General features: G+C 38.1%; 1 protein-coding gene across 1 annotated transcript in view; it reads right to left on the minus strand.

The window, feature by feature from the left end:
- Positions 1–19,473, minus strand: part of ADGRL2 (adhesion G protein-coupled receptor L2) — a 394,136-nt gene that overhangs the window by 309,829 nt on the left and 64,834 nt on the right. Inside the window, exon 2 of the mRNA XM_055814914.1 lies at positions 9,015–9,189. The gene's annotated coding sequence lies outside the window, so the exon portion shown is untranslated. The remainder of the gene's footprint in view (positions 1–9,014; positions 9,190–19,473) is intronic.

The raw sequence follows: 19,473 nt of genomic DNA on the forward strand, positions 1-19,473 counted from the left end.
TGTCCTAGACAAAAGGAGAACAGAAAAAGAATTCAGGCTGACAAATTAGACTTGAAATCAGTTTCATTTACATAACGACTGGAAGTTCATTAATAACAGAGTTTTAATTATTCATGCTCTTGTTTCACTAGATACAGCAGTTTTCCCCCTGCTGTGCTGGATGTCTGGATTAGCTAAAATGAACCATAGCAAACTGATAGACTGCCCAGATTTCGTAAGTTCTTTGCTGCTTTCAAACTACCAAGGAGAGCGCTTGGGGGTGGAGGTGTAGGAGAATGCAGGGGGAGGGGAAGAAACCCTTTCCTTCAGCTAATGTTATAACATGCTAATGAAGGAAATATTTGAATTCTGCTTTGGGTGCAAACTTTGATTTGATGAGAACTCAGCCTCAAAATTCAAGCCATAAGAAAAAGTTCAAGAAACAGATTCCAAATTCTGTATGGATTTACAAACTTATTTAGATCACTTTAGATCAGTAACATCAACAGTGGATATTTGTGTTGGGATAACTAATGTGAGCAGAGAGCATTTTTAGAGATAACCACATTTCAGTCTCTCAGAAGTGTTTAACATCTATGCTAAAATCATGGTGATTTCATAATTTCCGTTTCCTCCCATTTCTTCCATGGGTTTTTGCTTTCTATGGGTTTTCTTTGGGGTTAGCTTAATTTTTAATTATGAAGTGGAATAAAGACAGTCAGAAGTTCATATATTTTCTATAGAAAAAATGAGATTGCTAGTATCTTTGTAAAAAAATCATTAAAATGCAACAATGAATGGGCAACCTTATCTTAGAAGGATAAGATTTTTCCATCACAGCATCTAACAAGGAACTCCCATTGACTTCAACTTATCCTGCAGTGAAAGAATAGGACCCGTGGATTTTACATGACTATTTGCTATTCAGTGAAACCTGAGGGCTCTACTCTCCCGCTGCAGGATGCATGTAATACCCATTGAAATCAATGGGAATTACTCTTACGTCCTGCAGCACAACCAGGCCTCACAGCAACATGTCGTGAACTATGAACACTGGCAGGTGGACAAAGTGAAGGATATATGTGAAGAACAACACTTGCTAAAATCTGTAAGTTATACTTTGTTTATTTCCTTTTTCTCATAACACTTAACTAAGGCATGAGACCATGGGTCTTTTCTTCTAAAACCTGAAAACAAAACAATGAATGGAGTAAGAACATTTTGTGCAGAAATGAAAGCAAACAAGTGATCTCTTAACCTTTTACTGTTCAGCATTTGCTTTTTACTAGAAACACCAGTAGCTTTTTTGGTGCACTTTCTCTCCATTCTTAAAAAATTAATAACATAGTTAGAAAAAAAAAATTATGGAAAAAGCCATAAGACAACAGAAAGGCAGAGATTCGATAGACATCTGGATCATGTTTGGTCTGGTACTTTTTTAGGAGTCTTTTGTATTATGTTGCTGTGGGGGACAAAGAGGAGAGGTTTCCCCAGTGTTTATATTTGTATTCAGGTACAAGTATTCAGCCATCTAATTTTTGTCAGTATGTTGCATCTTTCAATTCTGTGTGCATATCTTGTATACCATGCCCATAATAAATGTCACTGAACGTGCACTGGTTTTTTATTATTTATTTTTAAATGGAAACCAATTCTAAACTAAAAGGAAGGAAAAATACGAGGCTGAAAGTTAGTAGATTTAGACTACATTCTAGCTGTATCACTGTCCCTTATCAAATAACCTACCTATTGACACTGGGCAGAACCATAAATCCCTCAACCATGCTGATGGCTAAGGAATATATTCATATATAATTATTCATAGGAATTGTTCTGCAGGGATGGACAAAAATTCTGGGAGTCACTGTTCCCTGCTGTGAATAAGAGGTGCATAACTGACCCTGTATTTTCTGGCCCTCTGTTTGGTCTTATGGTGATAGTCTTTCCCTGACTGATTGGTTTAGTCCATGAATACGTTCCTTCATTGGGTTATAGTGACAAACACAACAAAAATATGAAATGAAAAGAGCTGCTAGATTCCTATTTGAGAAGATTTGGTTGATGTGGATAATTTCCTATTGGTCTGAGAGTGACAACACAAACATAATAAAGGCATGAGGGGTGTATGGATGCATTAACCGTGTAATGTGTTTTCGATTGGACTTTGTGAGAATAATGTGAGTTTCTTACAGCCTGCTCCAAATTTAGGTTGCTCATAAAGTAACTAGTGCTAAGCTGACAGACTTGATAAGGTCTAGTGGAAAAAGAGGTCTGCTTACCACAGAGGTCAAAAGCGACCAAGGTTATTCCTACCTAGTCTATGAATACATTCCATTTTTATTCTCATCAAGTTCCCAGACATATGATGTCTTTCACATTCCTATGGGAGATCCCATGTTTCTAACCGTTCTTCTAATCTTTTAGGAAGCATACCAAGCAGTTCCCATTGCACAGATGGCACGCAGTGCCTGACTGAACTAGCAGACTTGGTGCTGTCTCAATGCCTTTTACTGGCAAGAACTGATTGAGTAGCCTTGATTGATACTCTTAGTACTAGCTGGACAATCTGCCTTGCTATGTTTAATCCACAGACCATGTGGCTGTTGGGAGACAGTTTTTTTAACAGTTTTTTAACAATTTACAAGGGCAGCTTTTTTGAGAAATTATCTTTCCTGATTTTAACATGCTGCTGTCTCTACATATTCTTCGTCTATCACTGGATTTTCTAAAAAAAACCATCCCTTGTATCTCAGTGTGGTTTATTTTCAGTTGTTTTGAAGTTTTAGAATATAACTCAGCAGTTCAAAATCCTGGAAAATAACTTGGTGAAAAAGTGTCACAAATGCAGTCATGAAAAAATATAGACACACATATCACCTCCTTGTCGTTGACAGATCATGTTGCTGAAAAACATAACAAGAGGTAGAAGCTTTAAACAACACATTAGAGCAAATTAAAGAGACTGAAGGACTCCCAGATTGCTGTTCTGGCCCACATTTTCAAATTTCTAAATTAAAACCTAGCCAAGATGTGACTGTCTGAGGCCTTAAGCTTATAAATAGAGCCCTTAACTTTTACATAGGAAATTAAAGATGAAAATTACCTATCTTGATCACTTCTTTTTGAAAAGAGTGACCTACAACACATGTTTTTGAACTTGTCAGACCTACTAGTTTCCTTTAAATCAAGTCAGGAACTCAGTTCCATTTGGCCCACTGTACAGTATGTAATGCAGTGAACATACATTTTTCCACAGAGTTAACAGGAAAATTATGTACTGCCTTTTTTTTAAGGAGAATACTTGGGTGGAAGGGGAGAGACAAAAGAAAGTTGTTTTTCAGATCTAATGTTTGTTATCTCTGTTTTCCACATTTACAGTCCTCATGGTCTTACCTGCTCTTACCAGGTAATTTCCAGTTATTCACTAGTTTCCCTTTAGCCTCAATAAGGAAATCTTCAAGTAAGGTTAGTGCAGAAGATTAAGACTGCATTAAGATTAAGTCTGAAATGTTCTGCTACCAATTAGCCCTCTAGTATTTCTGTAAGCCTTGAATTTTTGATGCGATCAATGACACCAAGTGGAGCCATCTTCTGTGGAGTGGTTATTAAAGATATAAAAATCAATACAAAGATGATACTTGGAAATCTATATCACAAGATAATGAATCACCATGAGAGCCAGCTAAGGAGGAATGTCAGCAAACCAAACAGAAGGTTTGTGCATAACAAATTATTTGATGCCAGTACAGTTTAAGCTAAATTTTGCATGAGACAGAAGTCTTCAGGCAACACTTACAATACATTTGCATGGCAAGGTTTTAATGAGATGAAGACACAAGACCATCCATGCACAGGGCTTTTTGTACATTAAAGAGAGACAGGAGGAGTGAGAGATGATTGAGACATATGGGATTAAGACAATAATGCTATAATTTGTCTTTAATGACAAAACAGCATCAAAAACTTTCTCTGTCAGTAATCCTCATTCAGTTTCTTTTAAATGAAACATTATTTGCCTGTACCTTAAGTGCTGATTGTTATTGGAGCTGTGTATTGGAGCTTCACAGGATACTCCAAATTTAATTTGAACTAGGGATTGATTTAGTTGGCTTAAAAGCCAGGTTTTCCCTTCCAAAATTGAACTAGTGCATGACTTTGCAAGTTCATTTGGGTTTACAGCTTGACAAAATTGTATGAGACTTTACAGCATTTATAGTACGTTTTGCCCTGTTGATCTCTTGTTCACTCAAATGTACAGACACACATACAGACAGAACTATTAAACACTGTTGCTGCCCGCTGCCCCCCCGCCCCCGCCCCCCCCCCCCCCCCCCCTTTTTCCCTGGGAAATACAAACTTCACTAAAAGCTACTGATTCAAAAGACTCACACAGTTCAAATCCATATTGTATGAAAAACTTCATCACTTTGAACTTCTAATATATCAATTAGAAGGCTCTTAGAGCATTTTACTATCATTAGTTATGCTATAACTTTTTTGAAAGATGAGAACAGCATGTTCTCATTTTGCAGATCACTCATTTTACTGAGGGATGTAAAAAACCAAACCAACCAACATTATTACATGACAAGGTCTTAAGCAATTTGAATTCTCTTCAGCTGTGGGGCATTTACCTGCTCATTGTCTATGTTGTATATTTAAACTGTGAGATCTTTGGAGTACAACTAGATGACTATGACTGAGTCTCAACCAGGGCCTCTGAACACTAATGTAATTCAAATGAATTATATTAATAAAAATCAGGTAATAGTATCCCAGAGGAAGTCTAGAAGATCCAGAATGACAACAGGTCCTATAATACATTTTATTCTGCTGTAGTTACAAAGCCAATCTTACCCTAACATTCACACAGCTTTACTTCAACTTTTTTTTTAACATTTTTTGGTTTTTTTTGTATAAACTGAACATACTTCTTTTTAGTATCCACATTCCCCTTCAACAGCTATTTACTCTTATTCAGTAGTATTAGGGACTTTGAATGCATCTGTTGTGGTACAACAACATGTTTCCTTGTTTTTCCTAGGCCCTCATAGCTTTCACATTTGCAGTTGGTAAGTAGCAACGTTCACAGATAATCATGTTCACAATCACAGCTTATTGTGCTTTTAACAGGACACTAAATGCAAACCAGTTATTCTTTGTTAATCAGTAACTGTTGGTTGACAGCCACTAGATGTTTTTATTAAAAATTTTTAGTGTGCAGTTTCTCACCTGTGCCAAACCCCCTCTCCAGATCGAGACTAAAAAGCAACAGCAGGTCAGATCCTCAACATGGTAGATGCATACCTACAAAGGTTGCATCATTTGAGGACTGGCCCTTTGTCCTGTAAGCAAGAATAACATGGAAACTTTACAGCAACTCTACTGCTGTTTGCTAGAGGTTGGCTGGCAAGTTAGTGAATCAACTACCTCATTGCATAGCAAAGCTACTTCAAAACTAAATAAAGAAATAAAGAAAAGCTGTGACATATTTTGTGCAGTTTTTACCAGTCATTGCAGTTTTGACTTAATTTGTTTCACTCCCTCTTTGCATCTTGAGTCTTTGAAGGCAAATGAACCATTTGGTGTCATAAAACAAGGAGAACTAGTACAGCCTTCAGTAATAACAAAAAATAAAGGAAAAAGCAGATCTTTTGCAGGCAACATTTCACATGGCTCAAAACGTCTTTGCCGCAGTTGCGATTGTTCTGACAACTCTTTATTGTTCCTTTTAAGTGCAAATGCCTGGGTAGCATCACTATAAATGAAACAGTAGTGTTCACAGATTGCATTCAACGGCTGTTAGAGCTTCCTCTCCTTCATCTGCACAATTTGCATCTATTATAGGCTCAGGAATATAGCTTTTGCTGCTTCTCAGTGACCTCAGAAGGGCACAAGATCCCCTCCTAAAGAACTGCAGTGAGGCTGATCGTTAAAGCCTTTCCTAGTGGCAGTCCCGCTACGCTGCTTTACTGAAGGATGGGAGGAGGGGAAGAAGCTGGTACTGTGAACGCTTTAAAGGCCATCACTATGATGTGCGATGCAAGTTCTCTGAATGATCCCATCTTGTGATATTCACCACAAAATTTAGAGTGTTTAATTTGAATTGCTAAGAAAGATGCAAAGCCCTTGTCTGAGACTGCAGCACAGGCACTCAGCCTCCTGAGCATGGCTCTGAGGGGTTTTGCACAGTGATTTGTGCAGTACTCTGCCTCTGGGGTGCAAGGCAGAGGTGGGTGAATACGTTTTGCACCTGTGAAATTCACATTTCTTTCACAACACCTCAGGGAAAAAGAGTGTATGGAGAACAGACCGCATCATCTCTCTTAATACCCTATTATCAGTTATGTGCTGAGAATATTTTAACAAGGGGTTTCTTCAAAAATTAACCACTATGACCTGAGCTAAACCCCTGGCTGGTAGCAGGGAAGTGTTTTCATGCAGAGCAAGATAAGATGCAGGAGATGCTCTGTTTGCTTTCTGATTGCTCAAATCAAGAGAGGAGAAAACCGCTCTTAACAAATCAAATATATGAAGTGCAGAAGCTGCCTATTATTTATTTCTGAGAAAATAATATTTTGTGGATTTGACTGCTCTCCTTGGATAGATAATTTTTTCTAGATGAGATCCAGAACCTTTGTTCCTTTTGTGGAAATGTTTGCAGTAACTGACAGGTATTGTCCAGAATGGCACATTCAGAAAAACAAAAATATTGAAACTGAGTTGTTAGGGAAGAAACTTACAGTATTTGTGTTTAGTACTTAGAGAAGGCCTGATTTAGGAAGGGAGACCTTTAGGTACAGTACCAATTATAACCAAGCTAGAGGTGAATGCATATTAAATGTGGTTTTATTATCCTGTACAATTATTATTACATAAGTCCAACATTTCAATACAGTCATGCTGCAGCATGGGATGCCATTGATGTTCAGGTAGTATTATATATAATCATTGTCCTTTCTGTCATTAGACTCCACTATTGTAATATTCACAAGAGGTGAAAGCAAAAAGACTACTGCTATTATTATTTTTCTTTGTTGTGTCTCTCAAAAATCAGAAGATAAGCCAAAGCCAGGAGAAGGGAATTCATTGTACTAGGCCACCCTGCTGATCAACTAAAACAATAAGTTATCATACGCTTTATCTCAGTGACAATGCAATGGGATTATATTATTTTATCTTGTTTTACTAGCAAGGCATAATTGTATACAGCCTCTCCATGGAGCACACAAAGTACTGAGACTGGGAATTTGAAAAAAAGAGCTAGGTGTATGGAAAGACTTTTTCTTATACTCTGATCAATAGAATGAAAATCTGAAGAATCACTGACACTACATCTTTCATATTCTCATTCTTTTTCTAAATAGAGAACATATTTCACTTAGAGAAGTGAACTATTATAAATGCTGTTGAAGCCTGCATTACCTATCCTTTGGATCCCAGCCATCTGCTTAAAATCTCTCTCTTTGTTATACTTTTTTTTAAAAAAGAAAAGAATTAGGTAAAATTTATTCAACGACCACAAGAATTTATAAGCACATACTCCATTTGCATATCTAGCTTTCATGCAATACAAACACATTTTCCTGAAAATAAATACTTGTTTCAAATAATATTTTGTTCCATAGTTAAAGATGTTGGTTATGTGACAAAAGCTCAACAATATATTGGAAAGGAGTAACCTCACTGATCATTTATCTTCCTTTTTTAAAGTGACACTTGTCTACTACTGCCTTAAACACCTTGCAGCATGGCTTCAGAGTCTCACTACAGATATTCCATCAAATGTGTTGCTGTTATTCTCCTATAAATTTGAACCACAGACATAGAAGTGCAAATCACAATACCTCAACCTTCTAAACTAGGCAGTGGCTATGCAGAATATAGATTTTCAACCACTCCAAACATTCTAACAATTCATTTTCAGCTACACCATTTATCTAACTAGCACAAAATTAATTTCTATAAGATACTTTGATTCTCCAAATAAAAGTATATAAAGACAGGTTTTCTTCTATTAGGAGAGCACAAAAAATGAGCTTACAGCATGACGTTATTAGTATTCAAAAGAAAGTGAGTACTACTGTAGCTTACATGAAGCTATTACACTTCAGAAAGTCTGCAAGGTCTACACTTAACACTAAACTCACTTGCTGCCCAGTTGTCCCTGCCCAATGAACTAGAGATTGTCCATTGTTACTAGAAAAGAGGACCTGTGTATAAATATCACAGAAGATGTAAAACAAGTATATGTTTATGTATATAGATGAATTTCATGTTCATGTTCCTCTGCATTTCCTACTAGAACTGTATTTGAAATCAGGTAACTAAATTAGACCACTGGTAGAACTCCAGGAGAGATTAGCTCAATCAGACAGAAAAACCCCAATAGCTACATTGATATTCGGTTGCACCCTTCCAGACAGAGAGATGAATACAGAATAAACAGATGCAAGCAGGAAGATAACCACTTGGCAAAACCTGGACACAAGAGCACAGTAGCCAGCTAAGTACAATCATCCAAGTAGGAGGGGGAGCACAGAAAATGGTTCATTAGGAGCCCCTGCAAGGCTTTTCAGCCTCATGTGTCACCCTTTTCAGCCCCTTGACACCAAACACCAAATGCTACTGGCCTTTCTCTCAAAAGAAGCATTTCCCCCCCCCCCCCCCCCCCCAATTGTCACTGTGGCTGCACAAGCATTGCCAGAAGTCACCCCCTCACTTGCCTCATGCTTCCAACCACCTGGTGCTGGCAAACATCCCTTTGGCTGGCAAGGCAGTGGGACTTTATTTTTCCTTGTGGCTCTTTTGTAAAGGGTACAATGTGGATCGTTGTCTGCTTATGTATAATTAAGTGCTTAAGTGGCATCATGTCATGCTGCAATGTTGGGATCTGAGCCCGGGTCCTGAGCTAGTTTGCAGGCTCAGAGGGTTGACAGGCAGCATTGCATTGAATAACAGTGGTAAAAATTGCCAAAGATAAGAGTTAATTCATTTAGATGAAAAATGCACATGTGAAATTTAGAGGGACCTACCTTCATCTCAACTTGATGAGAAATGCTTGTAGGAAATCATAAAAGGAAACAGTGATGAAGAAGCCAAATTAAGTCTGCTGCAGTATGCCCTCCAGTCCCTTATGGGTCTCTTACCCAAGATTAGGTCTCATTGTGCCCAGCTTCATCTGAAGTGATAACCCTGGAGTGCTGTCACCTGCAGGAAGCACAAAACCGAAAAAGCACAAAATATTAGTGGATTTAAAATACAAACATTACAACCATTAAAAAAAAGGCAAAACATGGTAAATTCAATTCACATCCTTGGCCAGAAATGAATCTGTATTTATTTAGCAAAAGGAAGAATGTGGGAGGCTTTTCTTTCTTGGTTAGTGAACCTTGAGGAGTGCGAGAATAGCGCTGCAGACAGAGAGAGAGGGAGGGAGGAAGAAAAAGGTGGCTGAATGATTTCAGGAGCTCAGTTTTGTGGCTGAGAGCAGGTAAGAGACTGCTAAATCCCACGTAGCACTAGGAGAAGATTAATAAAAAAAAAAACCCAAACCAACACAACAACAAATAGAAAAAACCCACAAAACCCAAACTAAAACAATCAAATCTTAATCTTCAACAGCTAGTTATCTGAAGAGAGCATTGTTGCCACCTGCCTGTATTGATCATGAAAATTAAGGTTATTCAGTGGAAGGCTGCCTTCCTAATGATCTTAGCCTGTGCAGGTTCAAAACTCCCTCATCACTTGTCATGAAACAAAACACAGTGAAACTACTCTCATTACCATCTGTGAAATCCTGGTCAAGCCCTACTTTCAGCTATCCTCATTCAAATCTGGAGATGTTCTTTTGAAATCAACACAGAGAACCTTAGATTCCCAGCCAATGCAATCAAGCAAATTTTCACTGGATTCCGTGAAGTTACTTCAGGATTTGGCTTTGTGGTTAAGCTAATTGTTCCACAGGGTTAAGTGAGAACACAGTATTCCCGTTCCTACATAATCCTTCCATGCATCTCCCTCTCTTACATTCTCCTCTACTTGCTTCTAGTATTTGATAACAGTGCCAGACTTATTCTTTGCCAAATGAAGCAGACAAGTGTTTCATTACTCACTTTTATTATTTTTTTTAAACATGTTTATCTTATCTGTAGTTCTGTCTTAAATAATAAGTGATTTGCATGTGTCTGGGAGCCAAGAAGTGTGCTCTATTCTTTCATACATTTCTGATCTGATAAAAAAATATTTTATTGGAAGAAATAATTACGTAAGGGTTATGGGGGAGGGGAGCGTGAAACTGGAGTTATTAATAGTGGAGCACTTAAGGAATTCTCCAGCCTAAATTGGTTACAAGAATTCGATTCTAAGCTGAGACAGAAGATCTTTAATATTATCGAAGGAGAGAAAAAAAGAGAATAACAGCTTTGCTGCAAAACCCAAACATATGAATAAAAGCTTGGAATTGATACCCAGAGTAGTAAATGAGAAACTAAATCAACCTCACCGCTAAGATACATGACCTGTATTCTTGTATCAGTTTTGATCACTGTGCAGTCTTCAAGCAGGAAACTTCTTTAATATCTATCTAATGGATCAAATTAAGATATTGATACTGTCTTCTTTAAAGAGCTTTTACATCCTTGACACTAAGTATTATTATTATGGCATGCTTGAGTCTGTGGCATGGTTTTTGAAAGCAAAAGCTACTACTTTCAAGGAGAGAAGTAGCATATGTTCAGTTTTAAATTCAAATGTATTTATAACTGAACGCTAATGGCAATGTCATTTATTCACTTTAAAAATTCTACAATACACTGTATGAGGCAATTATTTTTGTAATACATTTATTGGTATTGTACAGAAAGAGAGGAGTTTAAAAGTAGCTGAGATTCATCAGGAATTGCAGTGTACCATAAGGTGGTGAATGCTGCCCTCTGGCTCAGGCTGGCAATGGTCACTTATTTAGAAATCATTTATTTTCAAAGTGTGGGGAAGAAAAGAAAGGGTTGGGTTCAACAATTTTCTTTAATACTTCAGTATGTAATAGTTTAATTAAAAGTATAAATGCATAAACCAGTATCAATGTAGAAAGAAATTTCCTCATGGATTAAAGGCTGTAGTTATTTTAAAATTATGTTTTTAAAGCAGCACAGAAGAGGAGCTGATTTTTTTAATATATCTTTACCTTGCATGTATCACATGAGAGTCATATCAGCATTAAACTTAGAAGTTCATAGAGGACAGTTTCTTTTACGCTGATTTTTATTTCTTTTTTTTTAACAATTCAATAATACATGTAACTTACTTCAGTGTATTATTTTACAGTTTTAGGCAAGATTTAATAACAAAGGAAAGGCACAATGTTTTTTATGTGTTCATACAACAGAGGAAAGCTTAGTCCATTTCACTGAAAGTTACAGTGATTGAGATGTATATGTCTGCAGCTTAAACGTAACAGCTTTAGAATTTGCTAAAATTATGCCTACGTTGTTCTACTGTAGATACACCACACACGTGAACAGGACTTTAAGGAATAGAACACAATGATTTTATTGTGCTCCTTCTTCCAGAAAATGGGTACAACCTTTCCCCTTAAAAGTTACACCTTCCCCTGTACTGCCTGCACCCTTTGCGTTAGTTGGAAATCAGGGGAAATCTCCTTCAATTTGAAAAGCAGATGGAGAAAGAATTTCTATTACTGAAGGTAAGCATTATTTTAAATATTTATTTATTTTTAAATATTTTTAAAAATTAATTAAATAAATTAAATTAAAAAAATAAAAAAAATATCTATTTGTCACCCTGCCCATACCAAGTCTGCCCCACAGGAAGCGCAGAAGCCTACCTGCTTTGCTGATCACTTGCCTGGCATGTTGATCCCCAGCAAAGCAGCATTAGACCTGGTGTCCTGAGTGCAAGACTCAGTTTTATTTTCCTACCTCCTCCCACCTAAAACTCAGTGCTGCTGGGGTGGTGGTGGAGGAAGTATGGAATAGAAGATGGTTGTAGGTCACATGTTCAGTCCTGATTTATAGCAAGTAGGCTTCCACCCCCTCGCCCCTCCACCCCAGTCTTTTATAACTGCACCTTATATTCAGACCAATATGTTTCAACCATTCTGATATAGTAGCCTTTTACACCTATATTGGACTCATGTGGAGGAGTATGTTGAGTTTAGGACAATAGGAAACCCAGCCCTGTGACTAAGTCCTAAAGCTCATCTTAGAATAGAAGCTGTAAGACAGCCTGGATGCCTGTCTCTCAAGATGATAAAATGCAGTGTTCTCAATACAAGGCAGTATTTCTTCTGGGAATGTTTCATTTTGGATAAGAGAGCAGTACTCTTTTCCATAGCTGAAGAGAAAATTTTGTTTGTCTTAAGGGACAAAGTTCAGAGCAGCTTTGGGAACAACCATCTCAGAATCAAATTGCAAATAAAGAGGAGAAATTGATAGGGCTTTTTGTTCACTGATTGTACACACTGACAACAGTAATTAAAAAATAAAACAAAACAAAAAAAGCACTACAAAACTTTAGTATATTAAAAGAAAAAGAAATCCCCAAACAAACTTTTAAAGAAAGGATTTTTAGAAGCTATGAATGCAATGCATGGATTCAAAAGACCCAGTGGAATCAGGTAAGGAGAGCAAAATACCCTGGGAAACCTCATAATGTGCTCTCAGCTGCACTTAACAGTGAAATTTACACTCACAGAATGAGTCCTAAGAATCCCTTCTTACAAAAATGAGAAAAATCAAGGCAACATGTAAATCTTCTAGCTTAAGTTTTTATTTGTTAATAGCAATTCTTTAATTTCTTAAAGGCAAACGTTACACTGATTCCATATCCCTGTAAATAAGGAGATACAGAAAAGCTTTCGGCATGCAAGATACCTCCTTTCCTTATTTATTCAGCAGGAGATATTTAGAATCAAGTGGGAATTGCTGCAAATGAATCTGATATTCTGAAATGAATATCAGATATTCTATCTGAATTTTTCAGATAGAAATGGCTGTTTGAGAACCTTAGTTTCCATGTGTTTAGCCACTAACATGGCTTCTGAGAAGGAAAATACGTTTTGAGAAACCACATAATTGGAACTGATAGGAAGATAGAAAATCCTTTTTGCAGCAACATTGTGGTTTTGAAACTTGTTGCCCTAGCTTTGAGCTCATAAAAAGCCTTACAAAGATTTGCAAAAGCAAGAGTATTAAAGTGTTTTATTTGAGGCTCAGGGTAGTCTGCTGGGTATGCTCCATTCTGACCAGAGTTTTCACACTGCATTTGGCAGAACATAAGGCTGAACCTAGGTCATAAGTTTCCCAGGCCAGAGCCATAACCCACAGAATGTTAACAGTCTCTATAGTTGGATTTTTATGAGATGGCATGTTTTGGCCTACTTGCATGCGACAGAGAAGTCCACAGTTCAAGTTTTTCCACAGTGATGTAGCCAAAAATTCATGTGGGTGGTGTTGGCATGGTAGGACCAATGGAATTTTTGAGATGCTGTGATCCTAGAAAGATCACTATGTGCATATGTTGTGATTGGGTCAAATTGGTTAAAGGTGTCCTAGGAAAATGCAAGGGGCTTTGGGGGCTATATATGAAGAGGTCTCTCACCTAAGTTTTTCACTTTACCAGTAGAAGATGTCTATCTCAAGCCCCTCAAAACATACAGTTATTTCCTCCACTTCTCTCCCCTTCTGAAAAGCACAGGCTTTCTCTCTAGCCCCACTTTCTTGTTTCTCCTCTGCAACAGCATGTATTCACTCATTTACATCCCCCCCAGCTTCTGAGAAAAGACATCAACAGAAGAAAGGGGAGACAGAAAGGCTAGGGACTTAGGAGAGCTTGAGACAACACATGGTCAACAGAGTTAAAGGCCTTAATCCCAGTCTGGAGCCAAATCGTGCAGGTGGGCCTATTGTGTTTATATCTGAAGCCAGCCCAACACAAATTTCTTCTTTGATGCTACAGACAAAATTCAGTCTTTGGGGAATTTTCACTTCTGTATAAAGACATCACTGTACTTCCTTCTGTAAGGACAGAGAGACAGAAGAGAAAGAATACACAGAAGACCTTGTGCAAAGCATGCATTTCTCATGCTGTCCCATCCAGCCTTGGTGCCCCCCTGTACTTCTTTGCAGAGGTCCCAGCTGGAGGAGTAGACTGGGATTATTATATGGATACAGAAAATTCCAGAAGCAGAAATATTAAGACAATCAAGAAAATATTTTTACATTTCCCCCACCCTTATACACCAGCAAGAGATTCTCTGATCTCCTAAGTCCCCCCATATAATTTTTAAATAGTATATGGCTAGAAAATCCTTATTTATGGTATATTTACTTCATAAAGTAAGACAGGAATAACTATTAAGAAAGAGTGATGGGAAGTCCTGTTGTCATGAGAACTGGTACATTCTCTCACTCCTCATGTTATATATTTCAATGCCAACTTGACAATTTCAGAGCCATGAGTGCACAAAAATCATGTAGCTGCAATTTTCCAAAGGATCCGAGTGCAAGGACCTCAGCTTCTTCCAACCAATTAACCAGAAGACATTCCAATATATTTTTCATTTACTTGAATAAGAAGCTATGTTGCACAGCATACAATCTAATCCTTTAGCTGCCTTGATGAAAGTGGGAGGACTTGTGTCGGTCACAGCTGACACAGAAGGTACAAAGTGAAAAAGATATGCTAAATAAAAAACCTGCTTGGTTCTTGGTGACTTTGAGAGAGTTATCTCTCATCACCTACGAATCTTTTCATGAAGGCACTAGCAGCTCCTTTGCTCAGAGTGACAATACCTACACAGCTTAGCTTACAACATCTCATACTTAATTTACATCACAGCAGAACATGCAACCACTAGAAAACTATCTAGTAAATGTAAGATATTTCATTGAGAGAAAGCAGAACATAAACATATTTCAGTAAGGATGCTCATGAGCTCTATAGGAGTAATTGTTTCATTTCCAGCTTTAAAAATTAACTGTTCCTCTATTTTTTGTGTTGTAAGTAATCTATTTTTGAGTGATTTTGAAATAAGAATTTTAACACATTCCCCAATAAAACCAAAAAACCCCCCCTCAGACTGAAAAATAAAGAATAATACCTCTGCTATGAGTATCACTAAAAGATACAATTACTATGAATTTTGATATGTAAGTCTGCTTCCAACCTCTTGAAATCCAAACACCTGACATAGAAGCAGAGCCCTGAAACAGCTGGGTAGCTTGAATCTGATATGAACTTATCTTTCAGAAAGATATGCTACACATCTTATAGCTAAAGACAGAGCTTTAATTTTCAAATCATGGAGAAGAGAGGACACATAGGGAGAATTCCTCATTACTGTGTCAAGGGAAACTGAGAACATTTGCTTAGACTCCCAATAGGGGTAGGAAGACATGTTGAAAGTACTGAAACTTGGAAGTTAATAATAGATATTGTAGTCCTTTTATGAGTTTTTATTTTCAAAACATGCATACTGAAAGTAAAAGTTCAAGCCTCTAAGTGAGGTTTAAGGGTGTACTTTGAAATGGGGATAATATATGAGTAGATGACATTTACACCGCCTAAATTAGAAGAAAGATATGAAAATGAGTTTATTTCTGAAATGAAGAAAAAATTAAGCTAATCATGTAACTATGAAGTTATTTATGTATCAATGTCTGGGCAAAAGAATGTAGTAAAAGAGTTTGCTAACAAAAACTGAACAACTGGGCTTGAAAGCAAATGCCAAGGTCTGTTGGAAAAAGGAGGAAAGAATGGAGAAAGGTTCCCCTGTTTGCTATGACATTATATCTGCAGTGGTCCAGGAACACTTGGCTGAAAATCAAGAACAAGCTCCTTTCAACAAGATGCTAAAGGTTGACTGACAGCTATCTGGGTTGAGAAAAAAAATAAAAAAGAAAGAGGAGAATCATAGTAAGTATAACAACATATATTAAGGATAGTTTTCATAAATTCCACCTTAACCATTATCTTTGGGTCAGTATCTAATTGATACTTCTGGACCAGGCCTTGTATGATAGAAAATAATACTTTTCGTATTATTTTAATTTGAATTCTTCTTAATGTTTTCTTTGTCTCCGTTCTCTGCCTTAATCCAAATTAACGTTGCTTTTATGTAATGCCCCTGGCCAAGTTTTTGAGACTCATGGCACGGAGTCACATTACACTAATCCATGGCAAATGTGGAAAACTGCTGAAAGGACAGTGGCTTCTTTTGGGGGTGGGAGGTGGGGCATGTTGGAGTGGGTTAATTTTGTCAAGTCATCCTGCCAAGATCGTATGATCCCTAAACCTGACATCAGGAAAACAGGGATGGGACTTTTGGTGTCAGCCAGCAGTTATGCTGAATTAGGTATAATGTGAAACTGCACCGTGAGAAGAAAAAAAGTCACTTCTGGGCATCTTAGAGAACCATGAAATGCCCTCCCAGCTTAAGAGAGAGGAATGAGGCTACAGGCCTGTCAGAAGAAAAGAATTTAAAGTGAGGTTGTGTCTGAGGGGAGGGCAAATTCAGTCAGTGTAGACGCAGAGTTTGATCCACAGCTCTCTGAAGTCAAATGTTTTAGTTTACGTCAATGGCCTTTGATTAGGCCCAGAGAGGGCTGTAAGATCCAAGGGCTGCCAGGTTTGGTTACAGTCATCAATACTATAAATCCCTGAGAGAGTTTCCTTTCTAAACTCTAGGCCTTTTTGCTGCAGGACGCTAACTAAGGGCATGATCCTGAGCAAACTTAGTCCCATCAGCTCCAAAGGCCATAAATTCTTTTGGCCATCTTGCAGTGCACACACAGATCCCCTGGTCTGCTGTTGCTGCTTAATAGAAATGCTAGAAAGGGCAGGAGAATGAGAGGCAGTTCCTGGCAAAATGAAGCTATCCCCATCACCAGAACTGGGGTTCCTTTGAGCACGTTTGAGTTAGGAAGGGCCCAGCCTGCTGTATGCGGGTCCCAGGGGCTCCCCCATGGGCACAGCCAGCGGGGCGGGGTCTGGCCAGGCTCCTTTCCCTGTGCAAAGGGAAAGCGGGACCCTGAGTCTGCCTGAGGGGAAGCCTTCAGGTAGTAAGGTGAGTCATTTTGCACCACTGAGCCCAGCAAGTGGCCCACTAACTTCAGAGTCTAAACCAGTTTGTTTCATGTTTTTAGCATCTTGTGAGAAACCATCCCATTTCTTTAGTTACCAAGCCTTTCTGAACAGGGACAAGTGTAGATGGAAATCTGTTCTTTTAGAAAACAGAAGCTATAACCCTCCCTGCTGTAAGGGCTGATCATAATGTTGTTGTATACTTGGGAAATCCTTATCTGCAATTAACCTTGAAGCTCCCCCTCTTGCTCCCTCAAAGCCCAACTTATATTATTTGGTTGTTTGGGTTTGTTGGTTTTGTTTGTTTGTTTTTAGTTTAGTGCTCTTTTTTTAAAAAATAGATTTCATAAAAAAATATTTGCAGGATGAACAGAAAATAAATCAACACTACCAGAAAGCCAGCAACTTGATTGTTTCTCCCTGCTTCTGCAAAAAACCCATAAAAGCTCAATTGTCCTCTCAGGACTCCTTGGAAGTCTTAACAAAAGTCTCTAAAAAGAAACTAAATGAAAGACCAGGGAGTTAGCAGCAGGGCAGATCTATCATAGACAAATCAGACAAAACCCTCTTTCCTTCTGACCGTATCTGGGCTTAATTCTGATCTCCTTACTCACGCTGAGTAATAATTCACTCCATAACTAGCCCCACTGGAGCTGCTAAAAAATCACTCTGAGTAAGCCATAAGCTTGTTTGACAAAGATCAGTCTGATACACTAAGGCTAAAAAACCTAAGAGCTAATTCAAATATTATTTTTGTAATTATGTGGCCTTAAAAAAGGGTTCTGTTCTTTGTTGTTGTTAAGGCAGTTTGTTATCTTCCAAACAAAGACAGGAAGTTTGTTATTATTTTGTTTTGTTTTTTCATTTTAATATAGAATCCAGCTATAAAATTAATGTTTTGTCAACCCTAGAAAATGCAATGAATATACAAAGATATATCAAGAACTAGCACCTTTTTGACAGAGATATTAAAACAGTAAAACCTGAGGCCAAGTCTACAGTACAAACTTCTGTCTGAAAAGTACATTAGTCAGCAATGTAATAGGACACGATCTCAGCCATTAACCCAGGCTGAGCACCTTATTTGGCCTACCCAGTGATTAACCTGACGCAAAGCCATCATTTATTTACTGCATCTTTGTGTTGCTTCATTCACCCATAGGTACGTGACAGTAACACTGTTAAGAGGGAGACTTGCTGTGCTGCTGCAGAAGTGCATACTGTAGATGTTTTTGTGCCTTTGTAAGCTGGTCTCTGCTATGTGTCTTAGTGAGTTGTAAGAGGGTTTATCCGTGTTCCTAATCACATGAAAGGGAACCATAGGAAAGTATCAAAAGACTATCAACAATCAAGCAAATTTTCTAGTGTTTCAGTCTAACAGGGCTGGACACCAGCACAAGTGGAAGCACTCCAAGAGCTAATCAGGATCCTTAGGAAGGCTATTCTGCTCCTGCTTAAAATAGCAAATTCCTGCGAGTGAGCTCAGCGTGGAGACGCAAAGCCTGAGGAAGTCCCTGAGGTACCAGCAGCAAAGCTGTTCAATGAATGCCATTGCACAACGCCGCAGTGGTCCTGCCAAACTCCTCCTCCAGCAGGATGCCTGGCAACAAGGCACTCAACCAGTTGAACAAAAACTACAAGCTTTGCACCATGCGAGTGATTTGCCAACAACCAGTAGCCCGCAGGCGGGATACTGTTACCTAGTTATTAATGAATGCTGCTGATTAACCTTTTGAAAGTACTTTGTCCACCACACCTACTGGTGGGAACCTGCAGTGGTAACGCTCAGGGAAGGTTGCTGACATACGAGTGACATTTGTGATAGTGAATAGGCACCCCAAGAAGTGACAATGACTTCAAGAGTTGAATACAAACCAGGGTAATTCTTCCAGAGACCTTGGGTATGGGATGGGAGATGGTAAGGTTTTTTTACGCTTTAAAAAAGTTATTAGCACACAGACTTCACTGTAACCTACACTATAACTCAGACTGCTGTATCTGATTGAAAACAAATCAAAATTTTATTCAGAAGGCTTCCTATTATGCCCCTGCAGTAAATTTGGCAGAAACCGTTACACATCCCACCCCCACCCCCCCAACTATTCTCATCCACATTTGAAGCCCAAAACTCCTCAAAGTAATGCACTGCCTAGAAGATGGCATCTAAAACACTAAAAAATGTTGTGCCAGGTACCTAAGAATCATGACAGTACTTTAAAACTCTGGCAGAAAAAACTTGCATTTATGAGTTGTGGGGGTTTTTTTTGGTTGTGAGGTTTTTGTTTGTTTGTTTGTGGGGTGTTTTTTTGGTCTTTTTTGGTCATACCTCCATTTTTGAGCTTACTTTTCTTTAGAAAATATTAAATCAACAAGAAAACAAGATTCAGTGAA

This window comes from Falco peregrinus, chromosome 10 (genome assembly GCF_023634155.1).
Source record: "Falco peregrinus isolate bFalPer1 chromosome 10, bFalPer1.pri, whole genome shotgun sequence".
Taxonomy (NCBI): Eukaryota; Metazoa; Chordata; class Aves; order Falconiformes; family Falconidae; genus Falco; species Falco peregrinus.